This window comes from Ochotona princeps, chromosome 17 (assembly GCF_030435755.1).
Source record: "Ochotona princeps isolate mOchPri1 chromosome 17, mOchPri1.hap1, whole genome shotgun sequence".
Classification (NCBI taxonomy): domain Eukaryota; kingdom Metazoa; phylum Chordata; class Mammalia; order Lagomorpha; family Ochotonidae; genus Ochotona; species Ochotona princeps.
Window position 1 is genome coordinate 26,884,408 of NC_080848.1, and position 12,024 is coordinate 26,896,431.

Consider the following 12,024-nt stretch of genomic DNA (forward strand, 5'->3'; position numbering starts at 1 on the left):
GTAGACGCGGAAGGGGCGATGGGGCCGGACTTGTGTTCCCTCTGTGCCTTCCTGTCTTCCCCTGGACGTGACTGGAGGAAGGCACCCATTGTTCCCAAAGGACTCAAGGAGTGCGGCATCCCTCACCAGATAAAAAAAAAGTGTCCTGTGTATCAGTCCTTGTGTTGGTGTTCTCTCTGGACCTGAGAAGGAAAAACCAGGAAGACCAGCAATCAGAACAAGGAAGTCAGCAGAAGGGGGAAAAAAGGTGTTGTTTTAGCCCAGGTTCTTCCCCTGCGTGTCACTGCCCTGCCCCTGACCCCCGAGAAACCCGCGAGGTGACATTTGGGACGTGCCAAACCCTCAAGCTGGTTCCCAGCTCCTTGTGAGTGTCAAGATATGCCTTTGACACCTGCTGCTTTCCAAACAGGGTGAGCAGGTGTCCCCCTGAATTCAGGAATCTCTTGTCAGTTTGATCTTATGGCTTTGAAAGGCAGAGTCCCATAGCTGCTCTTTCTGTAACACCTAGGACATGTCAGACACAGCACTGCTTATTTAGGATCTAACATAGTCCAGGAACTCGGCTGGCACTGTTCCTAATCTGTATGGAAATCTTAAATCCCTATTTTACAGATGAAGTTTGTGCAGGCCAGAGACTAAAGAGTTCACCAAGGTGGCACTCCAGTGAGTGACAGACACATTGGGATTGCAGCCAGGTCTGTCTGTCTCTGGAAGCCCACACACCCTTCACTCACAGCCTTTCACTGACCAGGGTGTTCACTGGCACTGTAGTCCAGCCTAGGAAATGACTGTTCCAACAGATGAAACTGTGGAGGCAGAAATCATAGCTCTTAAGAAAGGATCCCTGCAGCTTTCCCAGCAGCATTGTGAGTGTGCAAACACGGCACCATGTGAACCTGCCAAGGTGGCATCAGCAGGGCAGCTTTAGGGCCCGACGGCGTGGCCTGGTAGCTGAAGTCCTCGCCTTGAACCCGCCCAGATCCCATATGGACACCGGTTCTAATCCCGGTAGCTCCACTTCCCATCCAGCTCCCTACTTGTGGCCTGGGAAAGCAGTCGAGGACGACCCAAAGCTTTGGGACTCTGCACCCAAGTGGGAGACCCGGAGGAGGTTCCAGGTTCCCGGCTTTGGATCGGCACAGCACCGGCCATTGCACTCACTTGGGGAGTGAATCATCGGACGGAAGATCTTCCTCTCTGTATATCTTTGTAATAAAAATAAATAAATCTTAAAAAAAAACAGTGTAGCTTTATAACCAAGTCAAACTTAGAGCAAAATCAATCTGACATCATTACATGTGAAGTAGTTATTGTGCCACAAGATATGGAAGTGTAAGCTATTGGTGTAACTAACCATTCTTAGCATTACACTTTTTTTAAGCAAATTAATGGGTTTTTGTGAATTCTCTGTTTACTGATTTCTATTAATCAAAACTCTTAAAACTGAAGTTCCTGAGTAGGATTCAACGGGACCATGATCCTGTTCCCTGGAATTCTGGATGCAGCAATTTCCGGGATGCGTTCACAGCTTTCATCAGACCGCAGAAGCCTTCTCTTCCTAGTGTCAAGAATGGCCTGATGCAGTGTCTTGGGCAGAGGCCAGGACAAGTGTGGGAATGAGATAAGCTGAGTCAGAGCAGCCACTGTCAGACGCAGGATCTGCAGTTAGGAACAGGCCAATTTGGGGAGCTGGGGGGACACCCTAAATGGGATGAGGTTCCCACTAAGGAGCAAGTGTGCTGGAATGGGGGCTGTGTTCTGGCTAGGCAACAGTTGTACTCTCCCGTGGCACTAGTGTGGCTGGGATTGGTTGCGCCAGGCCGGGCCAAACAGCAACACCAACTGGTGTCCTGGGGAACCAGGGTAGACGTGGGACTGACTAAGCAAGGTCTCAATCCCATACTGAGCCATCTGTGAGCTATACATGGGTATGGATGAGCCATGGCCAGGCCGATACATCCAACAAGAACCAGAACGGGGTGAAAGCCAGCCAGAAAAACCACTGTCCCTGCTAGGACAGAAGGTGAACTGAGTAGGGCTGGCTCATGGACCCTCTGGTTTGTGCAAAAGAAGCACAAGAAGCAGGATAGGAAACTTCCCAGAATAGGCCACGGAAAGTTTCCCACCAACATACATTTGGCATGGGTCAGGGGTGGACCAGGCTGAAACGGTTCATGTCATCCACTGGCAACCCCAGGCGCCAGAACAGGGTGTGGGTCGGGCCGGGTTTGGTCGCGACAAGAACTAGTACACAAGACAGAAAGCCAAGGTGAGGTTACCTGTACTAGATTTGAATGCAGCACCCAACCAGCACACGTGAGAACCAGGAAGGGAGAGGGCAGAGCCAGCGGGGGGATTGAGGGGCTGGTCCCCTCGCCGGACAGCTACTCCCACTAGATAGCATGGGCAGGGATGGGGACAGACCAGACTAAGGAAGTGGTGGGTTCCCCCCTCTTGGGTCACTACTCCCGTGGGAGGACATCAGAACTAGGACGAAGGCTGGGGTGGCTAGATGGAGAGGCACTCAGCAACATCCGTGAGGGCTAGATGATTGAGTTGGTTAGAAGGAACTAAGCTTTAATACCCATTCCATTGATAGGTATAGGAGCCAAATGGGAGGCGGGACAGACTGGACTAGCTGGCTATGCACATTGGCAGGCCAGGGTGGGAGGCGTGGCTGGAGGGGGTTATTGTGGGTTGCCCCCACTGGGCCACAGCTCCCACTAGTTGATAAAAGGGCCGAGTACGTGCTGGGCAGAACCAGGTTGGGCTACAATACCCATTGGTTCCAGTGCAAGTCGGGACTGAGAGCAGAACCAACCCAGCAACTGCAACCACTAGCTGATCGTGGAGATGGACTGTGCCGGGCCCTGTGCTTACTAGAACATATGGGAATCTGATCTGGGAATACCTCGAAGTTTCTTTGAAGATCTCCCCAACAGAACTGCTGGACTCAGAACCCTAGCCAAGAAAAGACAGAGGACAGAACAAGTCAATCAACCACCTCAACTATATCCTGGCAGCGAAATACTGGGCGGATGACTATGACAATCAATGGATTCTTCAATGACCTCATCGAGCTGGAAGTGGCGAGATTGACAGCGATTCACAACTGAAGAACTATTACAACCACTTGAGCAGGTATCTCAGAGCATGCCCCAAATCCGGGACTTTGGGCGGGTGGGAAACAGGGTGGGGCTTCTCCCTCAATATCCCCCTTTACCTCAGATACATGAAGGAAACAATATGGACATAAAAATCTTACCCACATCCCTATAGCCCCTAAACTTTTACACCATAATTAACTATGTAAGATTGTTAACAATAAAAAAAAAAAAGAAGAATGGCCTGATGCCCTACACTCATACTCTGACATCTTGTTGAAAATCAGGCTTAGGTTATACAAACTAGAAGCTAAAGTCTCTATTTCAATTTCTATTTATTTTAAGATTTATTTATTTTTTATTGTAAAGGCAGAGTTACAAAGACAGAGGAGAGACAGAAATATCTTTCATCCACTAGTTCAATCCCCAAATGGCCACAATGGCCAGCGTTGGGCAGTCCTAAGCCAAGAATCAGGAACTTCTTCCAAGTCTCCTGTGTGGGTGCAGGGGCCCAACAACTTGGGTCAGCTTCTTGTACTTTCCCAGGCGATAAGCAGGGAGCTAGACTGGGAGTGGAACAGCTGGGACTAGAACCAGTGTCCATTTGGGATTCTGACACCCTAGACACAGGCTTAGCCTGATATACCACCACACTGGGTCTATTTTTATTTTTATTACACAACAAAGTTTCCACCCATATTGTTTCACTATTACTGATAGCCAAGATATGCAGTCAACCTTAATGGCCATCAGCAGATAAATCAATAAAGACAGTGTCCTGTGTAGATACAATGGAATATAACCGTTGGGGCAGGGGGCAGGGGGCCATGATATCCTATCATCTGCAGCTGATGGATGGAGTAGGGGAACAATATGAAGTCAGACACACAAAGAAAAACAAATACCACATGTTCTCCCTCACATGTGAAAGCTAAAATGAAATCAATCTATGTATGGTGGAGGGATTGGTGAGAGAGGCAGGTTGGGTTACAGATATCAGAATGCAGTTGGAGGAAGGAAAGTAGCCTGCTGTTCTGCAGCACACTGGGGGATTGCGGCGCACACTGAATTGTAATTCATTTTATGAATGATTGGAAGACATGAGCCCCAAGCCTGCGCCCAGTGTGGGGTGGCGTCACGGGAGATGGAGAGGTTCTTTGCCTTGGTTTCATCAGTACACAGAGACTACTCACACACATGGTAGAGTGCTGCATTGCACCCCTGAGGCTGTGCTATTATTGCGTGTTAATTAAAATATGTTTTAATTTTTAAAATCGTACCATCTACAATAGCATCACATAAAGCAGGAAAATTAAAGTATGTGCAAGACTTTACACTTCAAACTTCAAAACATTGGTGAGATAAAAAGATTCTGTTAAAACATATGACTATTACATATTCATGGAGTCAATGAATCAGAATTATTAAGATAATTATCTTCAAATGATTTAAGTTCCAATAAAACTCCTACCCCATTTCTATAGAATTGACAGGCTGATTCTAAAATTTATATGCAAGTACAAAGGATTTGACTGGTTAAAAGGATTTTGAAACATAAAAACAAAGCTAAGTAATTTATAGTATGGTGTTGGTATAACATAGAGGTACAGATTGATAGAACAGTATATAGAATATGAAATATATCTACATATAATAAATGGATCTTTGAAAAAGACCCTAAAGTAATTCAATGGAGAAAGTATTTTCCACAAATAATGCTGAAATAATTGGAAATCAAAAGAAAACAAAAACTCAACTCTTTACTCCATGAAATTCAGTAAGTAAAGTAGGTCATAGACCTAAAAGTAATATTTCAAATATAAAATATCTAGACGAAATGTGAGCAAATCTCTGAGATCCAAAATCTTTGACCGTGAATGGGTGAAAGTTCTTGGCTAGAATTCAAAATGTACAAACTATAAATAAATTAATCAGTTGGTTTCAATTAAAGGAAAAAAACAACTTCCGTTCTTTAAAAGACACTGTTAAGAAAATGAGAAGGCCAAGAAGTAAACTGGGAAAATATATATGTAAAATATGTCCAATAAAAGACATATGAAGTATCCATAGGTGCTCTTATAACTCAGTAATAAAACATCTTTTTTTAAATGATCAAAAGATTTGAATAGGCATTTTACCAAAGAATATATATGAATGGCAATAAGCCCATGAAAAAAGCTCAGCATCATTAATCAGAAAGTGCCTTATTAAAAACATAGTAGGGTCCCGGCGGCGTGGTCTAGCAGCTAAAGTCCTCGCCTTGAAAGCCCCGGGATCCCTTATGGGCGCCGGTTCTAATCCCGGCAGCTCCATTTCCCATTCAGCTCCCTGCTTGTGGCCTGGGAAAGCAGTCGAGGACGGCCCAATGCATTGGGACCCTGCACCCGCGTGGGAGACCCGGAAGAGGTTCCAGGTTCCCGGCTTCAGATCGGCGCGCATCGGCCCGTTGCGGCTCACTTGGGGAGTGAATCATCGGACCGAAGATCTTCCTCTCTGTCTCTCCTCCTCTCTGTATATCTGACTTTGTAATAAAAATAAATCTTTTTAAAAAAATAACACATAGTAGGAGGGGGCAGCACAATGGCTCAAAATCCTCACCTTGCACGCACTGGGATCCCATATGGGCACCAATTTGTGCCCCGGACGCTCCACTTCCCCATCCTGGGAAAGCAGTTGAAAATGGCTCAAAGACTTGGGATCCTGCACCCACGTGGGAGATCCAGAAAAAGTTTCTGGCTCTTGGTTTCAGATCGGCTCAGCTCTGGCCATTGTGGCCGCCTGAGGAGTGAACCAGTAGGTGGAAGATCTTTCTATTTCTTCTTTGTAAATCTGGTCTACCTTTCCAATAAAAACTGAATAATTTTTTTTAATGCAGTAAGGGGCAGGGAATTGGTACAGCGTTCAAGTTGCACTTGGGATGCCTGAATCCCATATCAGAGTGCCTGATTCAAGGCACTGCTCTGCTTCCAAACCCAGCTTCTTGTGGATGCACACCCCAGGAAGCAGCTTGTGATGACCCAGGTGCTTGGGTCCCTGCCGTGCACCTGGGGGCTCTGGACTGAGTATAGAGCTCCGGGCTTCAATCCCGACCCCTGACATCTGTTACAAGCTATTGGTAACTGAGCAGATGGAAGATCTCTCTCTCTCCTCTCTAAACGTTGTCTCTCTGCCTTTCAAGTAAATAACAATAAATAAAATTTATTTGAAAAACACAATATTATACCACTACATGTCTTTTAGAAAGTCTAAAACTAAAACTTGATATATCTATTCTTTGAAGATTTATTTTTATTAGAAAGGTGGATTTACAGAGAGAAGGAGAGACAGAGAAAAAGATTTTACTTTCCAAGGGCCACAATGGCCAGAGCTGAGCCTTATCCGAAACCATCCAGAAGTTCCTTCCAGGTCTTCCATGTGGGTGCAGACTCCCAAGACTTTGGGCCATCCTTCACTGATTCCCCAAGCCGCAAGCAGGGAGCTGGATGGAAAGTAGAGCAGCCAGGACATGAACCAGCGCCCATATGGGATCCTGGGATATTCAAGGCAGGGATTTAGCCACTGAGCCATCATGCCAGGCCCTCACTTGATCTTAACCAAAAGAAGTATTAAATCTAAAACTTGAAAGAAAAAATAGATGATGCCAAAAACCGGCAAGGATGTAGAATATCTCATAAATGTTCATAAATGCTGGTCAGAACACAAAATAACAATCACTTTGGAAAACGAACTTTTTAAATTTTGTTTTTGATGATTTTTACTTGATTAGGGTGCAAACGGTCAAGGGTTACAGGAAGGTGGGTGAGACTATTATTTCCACATTCTCTTTCTTTCCTTCCTGTATCTGGGGGAAGGGGGAAGATAAGGGAGAAGCCACACCCAGGCTCCCTAATGCCTCAGCACCTTGGGTCCAGCCACCTGACACCACCCCAAGGCTTCCTGATGTGGGCCATGCTTCGAGGTTCCTGCTCAAGTGGTTTTGATAGTTCAGCAGTTCTGAATTGCTGCTAATCTCACCACTCACGCACAATGAAATCCACTGGCTGACATAATCCACCTTAGAGTCTCCATTTGCCCAGATATTCACTGCCGACACTTGGCTGGGGTAGCTGATCAATTTGTTCTGTCCTCTGTTATGCTCCAGTGTACTGCCATATCCTCCATGTGCATCTGGATATGCTGTCCACTGCTCCATCTAAGCTACTTTGGAGGCCCATGTATTCCACGATCAGACCATGGAACCTGCAATTCTCTCCATGGCTGGAGTTCTGGGTCCAGTGGTTCAGTTGAGGGGGCTTCCCAAACCTTTCCAGACCTGATTCTTGTGTGTGCTTGCCAATACAGCATCTGGCACAATCCGTCCCCCAAATCAGCATACGCACATGCTGATGGTTGCAGTTGCTGGATCAGTTCTGCCTCCAACCCTGTCTACTCTCTCATACATGTCAATGCACATTGGCCCAAACAGCTCCACTGTCCAGTCCACACTTGGACTGGTGGGTGCCATTCTCTGTCTAGCCATGCCTATTTCAGTCCTGGTTTTCATGCTCACCAGTGGGAGTGGCAACCCAAGAGCGAGGTGCCCACTGTTTCCCTGATGAGCCCACTCCCGGGTAATGTACTTTCTAGATAGTTCTGTATTTCAGACAGAATTTGCCCCTAGTGCCAGTATCTGCTAGCTGATGCTGCAGCAAAGCCCAACCAACCCACACTCACTCTGGCTTATGCATGCACCAGTAGGAACAGTCAATCCAGCCTGGCTTTCCCCCATTCAGCTCACATGGAAGCCAACAGATGTTGTAGTCCTGTCCATCCTGGTCTGTCCCCATCCCAGCTCTCACGCTTTCCAGTGGGAGTGGTGGTCCAGCAGGAGAGCCCCTTATAGCCTCTCTACTGGATTTGCTTCCTCCTCCCTTGGTCTCATGTGTGCTGGTTGGGTGATGTGGCCCATTCTGGCATGGCCTTTCTCACCTCAGCATTTGCCAGTAGGTGGTATAGACTGGTGCAGCCTGGCCTGCCCCCATTTACAGTTTACACTAGTGGGGGCTAGAGCCTAACCCAGCCAGGCTGACCCCAGTTCCAGCCCTCATGTGAACTGGCTGGTATTGCGGCCCAACCTGGAATGACCTACACACCATCTGGTTCTTAGATTTGCCAGCAGGTGATATGAACTGGCCCAGCCTGGTTCATCCCAGAACTGAGCCAAATGTATGCCAGCGGGTACCATTGCCTGGTCTCAGATGCTCCCTGTTTTGGTTCTTGCATTCACCTGTGTCCTAACAGAGGAGTTCCCCAAGCTCAGAACCCTCACAATGACAGATCTCACACACACCAGTGGGTCCATGGGTCAGCCCTACTTAGTTCACCTCCTGTCCTAGTAGAAACAGTGGCCTTTCCTGACCAGCCCTTACTCATTCTGGTTCTTACTGTTGGGTGCTACAGCCCAGCAAAGCCTGGTCCACACCCAGACACAGCTTACACATGGCTCAGCAGGGGCCTACCCCAGACCGTCCTATACCTACCCTGACTCTCATGAGCATCAGTGGGTGCTGGAGTCTAGCCCAGTCTGGTTCACTCCAGACCCAGTCCACACTTGTTCCCAGGGACACTGCAGCCATGTACAGACCAGATCACAGCAGCCACACCAGTCCTCATGCTCACCAGTAGGAACCACAACCCAGCCAGGGCATCTTCTTAGCTCCCCAACCAGGCCTGTTCCCAGCCACAGATCTTGCGATGCCAGTGATTGTTCTGACCCAACTTGGCATAGCCCCTCACCTGTCTTGGCTTTTGCCTCTGGATGCAGTAGCCTGACCTGACCTGGGCGGCCCCCAATCCCAACTCTTGCTGGTGGGTGCTGCAACCTAGCCCACCTCAGTCTGCTCCCATCCCTGACTCATGCAAACTGGTAGGTACAATATCCTAGCCCAGCAAGACCTGCACTCCAGCCTGGTTTCTGCACTTGCCAGTGGGATGTGGTTTGCTCAGCCCTGCCCATTCCACCCCCTTCCAAAACCAACCCACACAGTTGCCAACAGATGGAGCTACCTTCCCAGCCTGCCCAACAACAAGGCCTGGACCTCGTGCTCACCAACTAGAGCTATGACCCTTAGGGGAATTTCCCAAGTTCTCCCACTCGGCCCACTCCCAGACCCACATCTCATGCCTGCCAGCAGATGCTAGGCCCTTACTTGGAGTTTCCTGCCCCTTCATCCTGACCTTTGTATGAGCTGATGGATGTTGTAGCCTGGTCTGCCCCACACCCTGTTTTAGAGCATGCCCAGCCTGCCCTCAGCCCCAGTAGTCATGAGTGTTGGTGGATTCCATGGTCACACCTAGCTCAGCCCATCACCACCCCAATTGTTAAACTAACTAGCAGGACTTGTATTTCCATAGGGTTGGGCCCACATATACCCTACAGAATCTATCTCCGGTCTTGGTTCTCTCATGTGCTGGTTAGTGTCATGGTCCAGCCTAATGTGATCCGTCTCCTGTTCCAGTACTCATAGTCAGAATCTGGGATCCAGCCCTGACAGTCAAGCTCCCAGCCTTACCTTTTCTGCGGGCTGGCATGTGGTGGTCAGCAATGTTCCATGCTAACAAGCCCAACTCAGGACTCCCAAGTAGGCTGGTGCAACAGTCTGATCCACACAGGTCTTCCGGTCTCTCCCCTCCAAAACACCAGGTCTCAGTTCCCTTGCTTACCTGCAAGTACAGTGGCCCTGTCATTGGGAGTCCCTCAGGAGTCATTCCTCACCTACACATATGGTAGCATTACCCATGGATGTGTCTAGGCATTTCCTCACCTGCTAGAACAGTGGCAATGTCCATGAAAGTCCCTCAGATGTCATTCATCACCTGGACATGAACTCTCAGGTTCTTACACGCCCGCACCAGTGCCAATCATGAGATCTCTTATAGACCCATGCCCCTAAGTCCCCAGAGCTCATTGTCAGGCGGCCAGCAGGCTTTGCCTGGCACCATTAGCACCCTGGCCGTCTGAGCCAAGATGGCACAGCTGCATTTAAGTAGCCAGCATAGTGGAATTCCCAGCTTGGGAGGTTAGGTTGTGCTCCTCATGACCATCTATCTGAAAGTGATGGGTTGGGTGGAAGGTCCCGTTTGGGTGCCCAGTCCCGGAACTTATGAAATAAAACATGTGTTTACCATAGGAATCAGTAATCCGACTCCTAAGTACTTACTCAGAATAAATCATAATATATGTCCACACAGTAACTTTATTGTAGCAGTTGAAGCAGGAAACAGCACAAATACTCACCAGTACATAAATGTTTGAGCAAATTGTATTATATCTATGCAATGGGAGTATTTCACAATAAAAATAAGGAATTACTAAGACCTAAAACCACAGGCATGACTCTCAAAGTTGATACCCTAAGTTAAGGAAACAATCCCCTGGGGCCTGTACCTTAGCACAGTGAATGTAGCTGTTGCTTACAAGGCCAACAACCCCTAGTGGAGTACTTGTTTAAGTCCTGGCTGCCCTGCCTATGACCCAGCTCCCTGCTAATGGATTCTCTCTCTCTCTCTCCCTCTCTCCCTCTCTCTCCCTCTCTCATTTCTACCTACCTCTCTGCATCCTTCCTTCTCTCCCTCCTTTCCTCTTACATTTTGACTTTCAAATAAATAATGCTTACGACCTGGCACGGTAGCCTAATGGCTAAAGTCCTCACCTTGCACATGCTGGGATCCCATATGGGCACCAGTTTTAATTTCAGTGACCCTGCTCCCATCCAGCTCCCTGCTTGTGGCCTGGGAAAGCAGGTGAGGATGATCCAAAACTTTGGGACCCTGCACCCAAGTGGGAGATCTGGAGGAGGCTCCTGGCTCCTGGCTCCTGGCTTCAGATTGTTCATCTCTGGTCGTTGCGGCTGTTTGGTGAGTGAATCAGTGGGTGGAAGATCTTCCTCTCTGCCTCTTCTCCTCTCTGCATATCTGCCTTTCCAATTAAAATAAATAAATCTTTTTAAAAAACAAATGAATAATACTTTTAAAAAGACACAGAAGACTAAATACTATACACTAACTATGCTGTACTATATATTGTATGTTAGCTTTTATAGGGCATTCTAGAAAAAGGTGACACTATAGAGATGGAAAATAGATCAGTGGTTGTCAGTACCTGTGCTCAGGGATGGCAGTTGACATTAAGGGGGCAATGTGAGAGGATGTGTGGGCGGCAGGGGAGGGATGGGACGGTTCCTGTGGATCTGTGGGGTACACACACTTGTCACATTACTGAAGCCTGGAGAGCTATGATCACAGTGAGCAAATTTTACTAAATTTGAATTGCAAATGATTTGCCAAGCAGTGAAGGGTGTTTACAATATACTGCAGACTGATAAATGAACCTGTGTTGCCAATATACCACATAACCCTGTGAAGGGGCTCAGGAAGAGAAGAACCAACCCAGATTGCTTCGGAAAGCAGGATTTTCACTAGCTGCTGAGGAATGAAAAGTATCTACAAGCATGGAACTTCAGTTGATCAATGTGTTTGAGGGCAGGGTTAGGTTAGCAATTCAGAAACCATTGCAAATGCATGCTGGAACTGACTGAACAAATATGCACATTTATTCTAGATAATGAGAGTCAGTTGACTGAGAAAGAACTCACCAAGAAAAGGGGGAAAGTGAGTGTTAACCCAGCCATGGTCATAGAAACAAAGGGTGGAAGTGAGACCAAATCCAGGATGCTCGGGGCATCCAGAGAGTAGGGACTAAACCCAGGCCAGCTTGCTCGGGGCCAGAGAGTAAGCAGCTCTGCTTCCTCCCAGTGCCCTTTCAGACTGGTGTGTGCAGGTCCAACAGGTGAGGCCACGTGATAGATCGACATACCACGTCACTAAGTAGACCAAATCATGCCCACCCACCAACCCCAGGCTCAGCCTCAAAGCAGTTCCC